Source organism: Papio anubis, chromosome 8 (assembly GCF_008728515.1).
Source record: "Papio anubis isolate 15944 chromosome 8, Panubis1.0, whole genome shotgun sequence".
In the NCBI taxonomy this organism is placed as follows: Eukaryota; Metazoa; Chordata; class Mammalia; order Primates; family Cercopithecidae; genus Papio; species Papio anubis.
Genome location: NC_044983.1, coordinates 102,602,159 through 102,614,891, shown reverse-complemented (window position 1 = coordinate 102,614,891; position 12,733 = coordinate 102,602,159). Strand labels below are relative to the sequence as shown.

The window sequence follows — 12,733 nt, the reverse complement described above, 5'->3', positions numbered from 1 at the left end:
GGCAGGAGAATCACTTGAACCCGGGAGGTGGAGGCTGCAGTGAACTGAGACAGCACCATTGCACTCCAGCCTAGGCAAAAAGAACAAAACTCTGTCTAAAAAAAAAAAAAAAAAAAAAAAAAAAAAGGTAGATATGAAACTCATAAAATTAAAACAAAATAACATTATTTAATTTTAGGTATGTGCCATTGCTTAACCAAGGCTCTGAGACTACGGGTTTTTTTGTTTTTTGTTTTCTTTTTGCCAAGAAGCATCATTGGTAAGTGCTGAGGAAGTATTACAGATGTGATAGCACCAAACTGAGAATTTCTCTGTGGGGCAATCATAAGGCTGGAAAAATATTTAAAATGTACAAAAGGATTAACTTTCTTACTCTATGATATGATATTATTTAATGATGTCTCCTATACTAGCTAAAATATCTTGCAATGATTAATATTACATAGTGTAAAACTCTGGTATAGCTGGTCTGAACTGTGTTACTTTTGGTTTAACTACACCTCTTTATTTTTCTTATCTCATTTCAACAAAATGATCAATTAACTTACTATATAATTGCAAAGTAGTTTGTAAGAAGTAATTACTGTATATGCTGAGTTCCCAAACTATTGTTCATCTTACTAAGGGGATCAAGATGCTTATTTAGAAAGTAGAATATCTGGGACTTAAGAGACTAAAAAATGTATTCAGAACCAAGCTTAGCACACTTTCACTATTGATGTTGGGGCAGGATGCAAACCTCTAAATATGCTAGCAATGTCTTACACAAGAACGCAGGGTAAATTCGTGGACAGAACAAAATGATCTCTAGGGACTTGCTCTTAACTTTCCTGACCATAAGATCATACCCCGTTCTCATAGATAAGAAACCTTAAGCCCCAAACCAATGAAACATAGCTTAGAGAGTGGCCCCATAGGACTTACCTCCTGTTAACATGAGGGCACATTTGCACATACAGTTGTCATTATCAGCATCTTTAGTGCTGAAATCAGCACCGTGTAAGATCAGGCTGCTCTGTTTTCCTGCTGTCCCAGTGTGACCTTTTAAATACAACCTGAAGTCAAAAAGAAAAAAAAGAAAGATAAGCCATTCGACAGAATAACAGAACCCAGAAGACCAACTTGTTGAATGTTTGCCTTTTCATCATTTTCTTCTTTCTTTGAACTCAGCCCTTCCAACAAACCTCTAGAAGATGCAAGCTATCTGAACCAAAAGAACAAAGGAAGGAAAAAGTTTATGTCATTATGCATGCTCAAACTCATATGGTTCTCTGATAATGCAGGATCCAGAAAACATAAAAACCTTGGTTTATTTTTTAATACAGGTATTAACCTCTAAACCTAAATGCTTTTTACAATGTCGATTCAGCATCTCACTCCCTTAATCCATTAATATATAATATTGCAGATGTGCTAAAAATTATTCATAGCAATACAAGGAGTAAGTGTCATTGATTGAGGACTTGCTCTGTGCCAGGCACTATGCTAAATAATTTCCAGTGGTTATTTGATTAAATTTTTATATTAAATCTATGATCCCTATATTAACATCTCCAAATTGTATACCAAGGTTTAGCGAAGCTATGTAAGCTGGAATTTAGCTTGTATGAGTCTAAAACTCAAGCTTTGAATCATTTTGCATTCCCTGGACAAATGTTTGCTGAGCACAAGCTATATACCCGTTATTGATCTAGGCACTTAAGACATATAAGAAAACAAAACAAAAATGCATGCTTTTGAGGGACTTGTATTCTAGAGGTATCCCTAACATTAAATTCAAAATCCCATCTGTTTAATATGGCATTCTTTGAAGAACCTATCTTACTATTTAGAAACATTTCTTACATAAAACTTGAATTAACCTAGATCAGTGGCCCTCTAATGGTTGTGCATATAACAAATCATCTGACTTTTTGTTTAAAAGGCCTGTTTACTAATCCCAGGAATATTTGTTTTCAGCTAGCATCTCAGATTTCTCTGCAGACTGTCCAAAGAGAGCATTTTGTCAAGTATTGTCCTAGAATCCAAGAACTAGTGGACGAATCACAATAGTTGCCAAATGTAGCGCCCTGTCTGATGTTTGCTCATTTCCTACTGATCGTACACACTGCTTTCATATCCTTCTGGGCAATGTAGTGCTTAGAACTAATGTAAACTTGCTCAAGTCCTTCAGTGGCTTCACAGGGCTTACCGTACTAAACTGAAGTTGTTGTATTGACAGCTTGATGCCCAAGGTGTTCTCTGGCCTAGACTCTAGCCCCTCTCTCTCTAACTCTACCTAACACTGCTCCTGCATACCAGTACAATGTTTTCATCAGAATCATGTAGTAATATCCCCTTCAAATTCATATAGGTCATCACCTGCATGCCTGGATCTTATTTATGAATACTATCTACCCACAGTATAGTTAATGGGTGATTCATGTCTCTGTATGAATGAGACACTCCTAAAACCTAGGCTGGCTCTGAGCAAAACATTACACTACTATGAAATAGAATAATAAAGATCAGTTAATATTTGGAGATATATTTCAACTTGTGTTTGCATCTAGGTATATGTATATATCCTATTGTTTGTGGTATTTGATATTATTTTTAGCAAAAAACAATATTATTGGATGTTTGTGCAATATTTTACAAATATTCTGCAGAGATTTTGAGCCAGAGCAAAGTATACAAGTAAATCTCAGTCAGCTTTTGTTGGTTGCAATAATTAATGGAACTTCTGTTTCACAGTAGTACAAATAATTTTCTAATGTTCAATTACCACACAAAAGCTTGTATTTTAAAACTCTGAGAGGCAGGCTACAAGTCATTGGTGATACAAAATTGCAGAATTTTTTAAAGTGCCAATTCACATTTCAGGCTGCAGCCAGCCCAAGTGGAGGTGGGTTTCACCAGGGAAAGTAAGGTGACAGATCACCAAAGGGAGTTTTGGGACATGTTACCTGGATGAATTCGCCACCTTCCAGAGCTGGTGAGAACTTTCAATTTGATCACTCTTTTGGAGGTCCTTGACCTCCCAAAGACAGACACACATTGGCAAAACTAACAGAGACTTTTGTCAGGCCTCCATTTGCAGTCAAAGTAGGAATATGGTAGGGACCCAGTCTCATGGTCTTCTTAGAGAGAATTTCACACAGAAAGCCAAATTATAATCAGAAAGTTCCTTGTTTGGTGAAGACAGAATCAGAATTGAGAGAATAAGTGAATGATTCCAAAATTAAGTAGCTACGTCTCTCCTAGCCTGAAATCTGCTCTACTGGGACTGGGAGAGTTTAGCCCATAAGCACTCTTGAATGAGCAATGGCAATTTTAACTTTGATTTTTTGTTTCTCTGTGATTTGTAATGGCCTTCCTTCTTATGGTAAGCCAATGCCATTTTCTCTGCAGTAGCTTTAAGTTCACTAATAAAGACAGACTTTCCGGGATGCAATGATTTTCTACAGTGTCTTTTGCAGGGAATTCAGCACAAATGTTCGATTCTAAATAACAGACTGCTTGCTATGTGCTTGAATACATTGTTTATACTTTTATCCTTTCACATAAGAGTTACAATCTAAGTCTCATAATTTATAATTATTTATTTGTGTAATCAAGGCAATACAAATGCACAATTATAAATTTGAGATGAAAAGCAAAAAGAAGAAATAAAAATCAACCCAAATCTCGTCACTGAGTTTAACTACTCTTGTCATATTACAGATTTTTAGTATTTTCCTTGTTTCTCCCCACTAAATATAAAATATTATTTATTTTTAAATATACATGTATCTGAACACATTCTTATAACATTTTGAACACTATAAGTAAAACTTCTGCTCACAGCCCCATTTCATCTCTTTCTTTAGAGGTATCCTTCAAGAACAATCTCTCCCCACGTGAAAATAGAAATAGAAATAGAATTATACTTTACATGTTTCTGTATGAGATGATTTTCAAATATAATTTTATGACCACTTTTACATGCCATTACATTTTTTTCTCTAACAGCATTGGGAAGCTATTGTATGAATATATCATCAGTTGTCACAAGATTAAGGCTGCCTTCAGGTATCTCTCTATATGTGTGCTGGTATAGGTATTAGGATTACAATAAAATCCACATTTCTTTCTTGACCTTTCCCCGTATGAATGTCATCAATGCTATGTTAGGCTCCATGAGTAAAGAGACGTCTTTCCAGATCTATTTAAGACTTGGAGGTCAGTTTCTAGTCTTGGCAGCTCTTCTCTAGATTATCAAAAATGATTTACAGCTAGTCTCACTGCCTTGAGTTTCACTCCTTCTTCCCCTTCTCCATGAAGTCCATGCAGCTCATTCAAAAACATGTGTCTCATCATTCCTCCATCCTGGTTAAAGTCGCTCAGTTGTTCCTCCAAAATTCAAAGATAAAGTTCAAATTCTTTACTGTGGTTTGCAAGGCCTGTGAAGTCTAGTCCTTGTCTACTGTCTACTTTTCCCATGTCTCACCCACTCCAACCCTCCCATGTCTTGTTATTTTCTGCACATACACATAGTGCTCTAGCCTTACCCACTCACTTATTCTCTCTAAGCAACACTCTTATTTCTCCATACATTTGCAAGTACCATCCCCTCTTCCTAGAAGGTACTCTCCAGGTTTGAACAGCTGCTGAACTCCTATCCATCCTTTAAGATTTGTTCCAAGTATAACCTCAAAAAGCATCAAATCAGCATCTTCATGATGACACTTACTTGCTGTATTTTAATTGTCTTTTCACTTATCTGTTTCCCATAATAAACTGTGAGCTCCTTGAGGCATAAACTATGTTTTACTCATCTTTGAATCGCCAGAATCTTGAAATCTTGAACAGTCTCTGAGATAGAGAAAGGCCTCAATGTTCATTGAATAGATGGATGATGGGTGCGCTAAGCAATTAACTTTTGGTAAGCTCAAGGTAGCAAGCAAAAGCAAACTCAAATATAAAGAGCTCTACTATCAAAATATACTTGGTCCATGTTTCAGAAGGACAGCTTTTACATCTCATTTAGTTAGGTGCTCAACATATCCACCTAGGTACCCACTTCATTGCCTATCCAACTCAAATGATTAAAAAAATATATGTAGGTGTGTGTATGTGTGTGTATATGTATATGTATACACACACACATATACATTATATATATACACACACACACATATACACTATCTCATATCCTTCTTATTTTTCCAGTTTTTTGTTCTTATTTTCTCAGAGACTCCAGAATATAAAAACATGAGTGAGGCACTATGCAGATAGAGTAAAGGAAAAAAGACTATGTCTTAATTCTTATTACTCCTTACATTTTATTGAATGATTTATTTGTATCGTATGAATAGCCAATTGAGAACAATTTGAAAGCAAACTCAAAATAAAAATATGCTTAAGGTTAATGTTTCAGCTAAAATTATTTTTTTAAAAAGAAATATTCTAATAAGGTGTGAACCTAATTCCTTAAGGTCCTGCCTTGAATAAACATTAAAACATAAACATAAAGCAGAAGTGGAGACGAGTTGCAAGATGTGCAATGTAAACAGTGGCATATATTGGTTGGAATGATGTACGAGTAGAAGAGACTGATATTTTGAGGAATAATGAATGTTTCGCGGTTCAAGACTTAGTAGCACTTGTAATTTACATGAAGTAGCATTCATCCCCCATGTTTATATCCTTAGCATGTCACAGAGGAGTGGCTTATGCTCTTTTATGGAAGAGACACACAGTCTCTTGCACTGGGAGATAAAGATGAAATTTCATAAAAATCATTTCTTCTAAACACTATTTTTAAAACTTTGCAAATGAGGACAACTGTGCTTCTGTGGAATCCCAGAAGGACTCTGGGAGAAACTATACAGTCCAGAATAGGTCCCCTGCACAGTTCAGGGGCTCATTCTTTCTTAGCAGCTCTTTAGCTAGCTCAGAGTCCCAATTTTTGGCCCAAAGCCAACAACCACAGCTAGTTATTTGATACAGGTAAATTAAGGACCAGTCACTCATTAATGCCAAGTATTTCTGTAATTAGATTAGAAAAAGAAAACAACAAAAAAAACTTGTTTGAGTTGAGGCTCAAACAGAACATTTGGATGATTCTTTTTAACACTGGTTCTGGCTAATATCTAAAGTCCTTATGTGTAATTGACTATCTGTGGCTTTCTCTATGAAGCTAATAGTTGTTCCAAATAGACTTTCAGTTTATGAAAGAAAAATCAATATACAGGACGGCTTTGCACCTGACTACGGTGACAGTGAAGTGGAAGTGTGAAACATTAGTGAGAATACATCTCCCAAAATAACAGCCTGGGAATCCTGGTTATTTATTTCTTGAGTTTAGCCAGTGTAGACATGGCTTGTATGAAAGACGATATGTTAGAAGATAAAAACACAATGTTCCTCCAGTAAAAAGCATTAGGGACAGACATAAGGAAGCTGTGAAAAACAAAACAAAACAAAAAACTCCAGAGAATCTCATTTGATGTGACCAAAAAGGCAGCCACAAAATAGAATTATGGCATTTAGTCTCGTCCATGTATTTTCTCTTAATAAAGAAAAAAAATATGAGTCCTTCAGAAGAATGACTATAAAGAATGTCAACATTTTTATTTTTTCAATTAGTATATTGTAAGAAAACTGATGTCTATTGAAATTAGTCATGATTCTCTAGTCATCTTTGATAAACATAGTTATTCCTTTACAACCACTTTTAGAAATTTCAGTAATTATAAAGACTAAATCATCACATTTCTTAATGAATATAGGACAACAGTGAGTTCTATTATGGAAGAACAGGCTTCAAAATATCCCTACATATCATCCAAGAGATTCTAGAACTTTCTTTTCTTTAAAATGGGCAGCACAATCTCATGAATCCAGTTTCTTATTAATTTTGTCTACTTAAAAGACTCACTCTCTTTACATTTTTGCATGTTCACCATACTCAGGGGGCCAAGCATCTCTTTCATGATCCAAGGCAGTGGGAGTTGTTTGTATGACAAATTGAAGTTTGGCCTCAAACCTTTAAAACAGTAGACAGACTCTCAGATATCTGAACTTTAAGGTCGTAGGTACTGACAAGCTGAGCAGATTTTTATTTTAGCTCTGAGCTCTCTCCCTGCCACCATATGGAACTAGTTTATCTTTCTCACAATTACTAAGAAATTCAGAATGACCTTCATGGTTCTCTTTCAGAGGCTGGTAGCAATGACTCAATCTGACAGAGTTTCCTGACATGGCTATGACTTCTAGTTGCTCCTTTTGGGCTGTCTCTGCCATATTCAACCTCTCCAATCCTACCCCCTTTCCACTGAAAGAACTGCGAACCGTTAGCCAAGAGGGATGTCAGAGCATGTATGTTAGCACTGACTTTTCCACATCCTGGAGATATATTCTGTAACTCTATTGTCCACACATGAACAAAATTCTGTACTTATTTGCAATAGCCTATCAATGAATATGTGAGAAAATTCTAGAAAAATATGTGAAGCAAAGTTAACACACCTATGAAAAAGTGAGTGAATATATTAAAGACATTCAGTTGTATAATCTGTATTCCAGAAATGTTTGAAAGAAGTTTCCAAAGAAAAGAGGATGTGAGTAGGAAGATTAAAAGAATTGATAATGTGAAGTGTGACTAATCAAGAATTAAGGCTGTGATAAAGACTTATAGATATCTAAAAACATTTAAAAAATATACAGATCAAGCAGATACAGGTAATTTGGTACAAAATAAGTTGTAATGAAAGAAATAACCATCTATAAAGCCATTAACTAAAACTTTTCCTTTTTTCTCCTTCTCCTCCACACACACAAAATGGAGAAATAAATAAGCCATTGGCTTCTGCAAATTAAGGCTGTGTCATGAACACTTGTGTCTGGAGAGACAGCATGTCATCACAGAGTTTGTGGTGTACCTGTCTGGGTTTGCGATCTAGCTCTTATTCTTTCTGATCCTCAGTTGCCTCATCTGTAAAATACTTCTACTAATAGTAATGTCCTGCCAATATTTTGTGAAGATTAAACGAGGTGATACCTGGAAAGCCCTTAAAAAGATTGCTGCATGCAAAGTAAAGTAAGTACTTGACTATTTGCAAAAAAAATCAAAGTAATCAAACTTGCCTAAGCAATAACCATAAAATACACGGTAGTTCGATAAGCGTCAGTTATGGGAATGACTAAGTCTAAATTACACAAGTATAAACATATATGACCTTGATAGACATATGTAAGTGTTCTGAGAGTGATAAAAACAATGGGATAGAGATATAGTTCATGAAGACAGGCATGGAGACAACAAGCCAGAGAAATTAAAGATGAAAAGGATCAATTTTCTCAAACCCGTGAGGCCCCATATCCTTTGGAAGTTTTTCTTATTTTATATAGATGAAGAAGAGTACTAAATATGAAGGACAAGAAACCAAAAAGTTGCTTTGCTGATTGACTACGTGGTTAAGGTCTATGTTAATTTGACTCTAGATTGTCTGAATAAATATCCTTCAATTCAAATGTTTATCTTTTAATAAATTAAAATTTCAGACTTTTGAGAACCCTTCAATTTTCTTGCCATCATATAATATTTTATAGACTGAATCCAGTATATATTTATTTGGTTTTCCTTTCTTTACTCATAATTGATACTGGCAAAAAAAAAAAAAAAAAAATCCTGGAAAAATCATTCATCCCAACCTAATCTTTAATTCTCACGTCAACTTGCTGAAAGCTTTCTTTTTCTCATTAAATCTTCCATAATTGGTGTCATTTGTTTTGACAAGGAATTGGATCATTGGGAATCACCAGAATTTGTGCGTAATAATTTAACCATTATGTTAAGAAGGAAGACATTATCTTATTTGTTTCAGAAGCTACAGATGACCTGCGGCAGGCATGCTATTTATGTTTGAATATGTGTAATGGAAGATGTACACAAAAGTGTGAAAAAATATGAAAAATGGGGGGGGCGGAGCAAGATGGCCGAATAGGAACAGCTCCAGTCTTCAACTCCCAGCGCGAGCGACACAGAAGACCGGTGATTTCTGCATTTTCAACTGAGGTACTGGGTTCATCTCACTGGGGAGTGCCGGACGATTGGTGCTGGTCAGCTGCTGCAGCCCGACCAGCGAGAGCTGAAGCAGGGCGAGGCATCGCCTCACCTGGGAAGCGCAAGGGGGAAGGGAATCCCTTTTCCTAGCCAGGGGAACTGAGACACACAACACCTGGAAAATCGGGTAACTCCCACCCCAATATTGCGCTTTAAGCAAACAGGCACACCAGGAGATCATATCCCACACCTGGCCGGGAGGGTCCCACGCCCACGGAGCCTCCATCATTGCTAGCACAGCAGTCTGTGATCTACCGGCAAGGCAGCAGTGAGGCTGGGGGAGGGGCGCCCGCCATTGCTGAGGCTTAAGTAGGTAAACAAAGCTGCTGGGAAGCTCCAACTGGGTGGAGCTCACAGCAGCTCAAGGAAACCTGCCTGTCTCTGTAGACTCCACCTCTGGGGACAGGGCACAGCTACACAACAACAACAACAACAACAACAACAACAAAAAGCAGCAGAAACCTCTGCAGACGCAAACGACTCTGTCTGACAGCTTTGAAGAGAGCAGTGGATCTCCCAACACGGAGGTTGAGATCTGAGAAGGGATAGACTGCCTGCTCAAGTGGGTCCCTGACCCCTGAGTAGCCTAACTGGGAGACATCCCCCACTAGGGGCAGTCTGACACCCCATACCTCACAGGGTGGAGTACACCCCTGAGAGGAAGCTTCCAAAGCAAGAATCAGACAGGTACACTCGCTGTTCAGAAATATTCTATCTTCTGCAGCCTCTGCTGCTGATACCCAGGCAAACAGGGTCTGGAGTGGACCTCAAGCAATCTCCAACAGACCTACAGCTGAGGGTCCTGACTGTTAGAAGGAAAACTATCAAACAGGAAGGACACCTACACCAAAACCCCATCAGTACATCACCATCATCAAAGACCAGAGGCAGATAAAACCACAAAGATGGGGAAAAAGCAGGGCAGAAAAGCTGGAAATTCAAAAAATAAGAGCACATCTCCCCCAGCAAAGGAGCGCAGCTCATCGCCAGCAACGGATCAAAGCTGGATGGAGAATGACTTTGACGAGATGAGAGAAGAAGGCTTCAGTCCATCAAATTTCTCAGAGCTAAAGGAGGAATTACATACCCAGCGCAAAGAAATTAAAAATCTTGAAAAAAAAGTGGAAGAATTGACGGCTAGAGTAATTAATGCAGAGAAGGTCATAAACGAAATGAAAGAGATGAAAACCATGACACGAGAAATACGTGACAAATGCACAAGCTTCAGTAACCGACTCGATCAACTGGAAGAAAGAGTATCAGCGATTGAGGGACAAATGAATGAAATGAAGCGAGAAGAGAAACCAAAAGAAAAAAGAAGAAAAAGAAATGAACAAAGCCTGCAAGAAGTATGGGATTATGTAAAAAGACCAAATCTACGTCTGATTGGGGTGCCTGAAAGTGAGGGGGAAAATGGAACCAAGTTGGAAAACACTCTTCAGGATATCATCCAGGAGAACTTCCCCAACCTAGTAGGGCAGGCCAACATTCAAATCCAGGAAATACAGAGAACGCCACAAAGATACTCCTCGAGAAGAGCAACTCCAAGACACATAATTGCCAGATTCACCAAAGTTGAAATGAAGGAAAAAATCTTAAGGGCAGCCAGAGAGAAAGGTCGGGTTACCCACAAAGGGAAGCCCATCAGACTCACAGCAGATCTCTCGGCAGAAACTCTACAAGCCAGAAGAGAGTGGGGGCCAATATTCAACATTCTTAAAGAAAAGAATTTTAAACCCAGAATTTCATATCCAGCCAAACTAAGTTTCATAAGTGAAGAAGAAATAAAATCCTTTACAGATAAGCAAATGCTTAGAGATTTTGTCACCACCAGGCCTGCCTTACAAGAGACCCTGAAGGAAGCACTCAACATGGAAAGGAACAACCGGTACCAGCCATTGCAAAAACATGCCAAAATGTAAAGACCATCGAGGCTAGGAAGAAACTGCATCAACTAACGAGCAAAATAACCAGTTAATATCATAATGGCAGGATCAGGTTCACACATAACAATCTTAACCTTAAATGTAAATGGACTAAATGCTCCAATTAAAAGACACAGACTGGCAAACTGGATAAAGAGTCAAGACCCATCAGTCTGCTGTATTCAGGAGACCCACCTCACACGCAGAGACATACATAGGCTCAAAATAAAGGGATGGAGGAAGATTTACCAAGCAAATGGAGAACAAAAAAGAGCAGGGGTTGCAATACTAGTCTCTGATAAAACAGACTTTACACCATCAAAGATCAAAAGAGACAAAGAAGGCCATTACATAATGGTAAAGGGATCAATTCAACAGGAAGAGCTAACTATCCTAAATATATATGCACCCAATACAGGAGCACCCAGATTCATAAAGCAAGTCCTTAGAGACTTACAAAGAGACTTAGACTCCCATACAATAATAATGGGAGACTTCAACACTCCACTGTCAACATTAGACAGATCAACGAGACAGAAAGTTAACAAGGATGTCCAGGAATTGAACTCATCTCTGCAGCAAGCAGACCTAATAGACATCTATAGAACTTTCCACCCCAAATCAACAGAATATACATTCTTCTCAGCACCACATCGTACTTACTCCAAAATTGACCATATAATTGGAAGTAAAGCACTCCTCAGCAAATGTACAAGAACAGAAATTATAACAAACTGTCTCTCAGACCACAGTGCAATCAAACTAGAACTCAGGACTAAGAAACTCAATCAAAACCACTCAACTACATGGAAACTGAACAACCTGCTCCTGAATGACTACTGGGTACATAACGAAATGAAGGCAGAAATAAAGATGTTCTTTGAAACCAATGAGAACAAAGATACAACATACCAGAATCTCTGGGACACATTTAAAGCAGTGTGTAGAGGGAAATTTATAGCACTAAATGCCCACAAGAGAAAGCAGGAAAGATCAAAAATTGACACTCTAACATCGCAATTAAAAGAACTAGAGAAGCAAGAGCAAACACATTCCAAAGCTAGCAGAAGGCAAGAAATAACTAAGATCAGAGCAGAACTGAAGGAGATAGAGACACAAAAAAACCCTCCAAAAAATCAATGAATCCAGGAGTTGGTTTTTTGAAAAGATCAACAAAATTGACAGACCGCTAGCAAGACTATTAAAGAAGAAAAGAGAGAAGAATCAAATCGACGCAATTAAAAATGATAAAGGGGATATCACCACCGACCCCACAGAAATACAAACTACCATCAGAGAATACTATAAACACCTCTACGCAAATAAACTGGAAAATCTAGAAGAAATGGATAATTTCCTGGACACTTACACTCTTCCAAGACTAAACCAGGAAGAAGTTGAATCCCTGAATAGACCAATAGCAGGCTCTGAAATTGAGGCAATAATTAATAGCCTACCAACCAAAAAAAGTCCAGGACCAGATGGATTCATAGCTGAATTCTACCAGAGGTATAAGGAGGAGTTGGTACCATTCCTTCTGAAACTATTCTAATCAATAGAAAAAGAGGGAATCCTCCCTAACTCATTTTATGAGGCCAACATCATCCTGATACCAAAGCCTGGCAGAGACACAACAAAAAAAGAGAATTTTAGACCAATATCCCTGATGAACATCGATGCAAAAATCCTCAATAAAATACTGGCAAACCGGATTCAA

At 37.7% G+C, this 12,733-nt stretch overlaps 1 protein-coding gene and 1 long non-coding RNA gene across 4 annotated transcripts in view; one reads left to right on the top strand and one right to left on the bottom strand.

Annotated features, from left to right (window-relative positions):
• ANGPT1 (angiopoietin 1) overlaps positions 1-12,733 on the top strand; it is a 298,250-nt gene that overhangs the window by 247,168 nt on the left and 38,349 nt on the right. The gene's annotated exons all lie outside the window — the stretch shown is intronic.
• Positions 1-12,733, bottom strand: part of LOC116276396 — a 33,846-nt gene that overhangs the window by 13,721 nt on the left and 7,392 nt on the right. Inside the window, exon 3 of the long non-coding RNA XR_004185898.1 lies at positions 925-1,055. This is a non-coding gene — a long non-coding RNA (uncharacterized LOC116276396). The remainder of the gene's footprint in view (positions 1-924; positions 1,056-12,733) is intronic.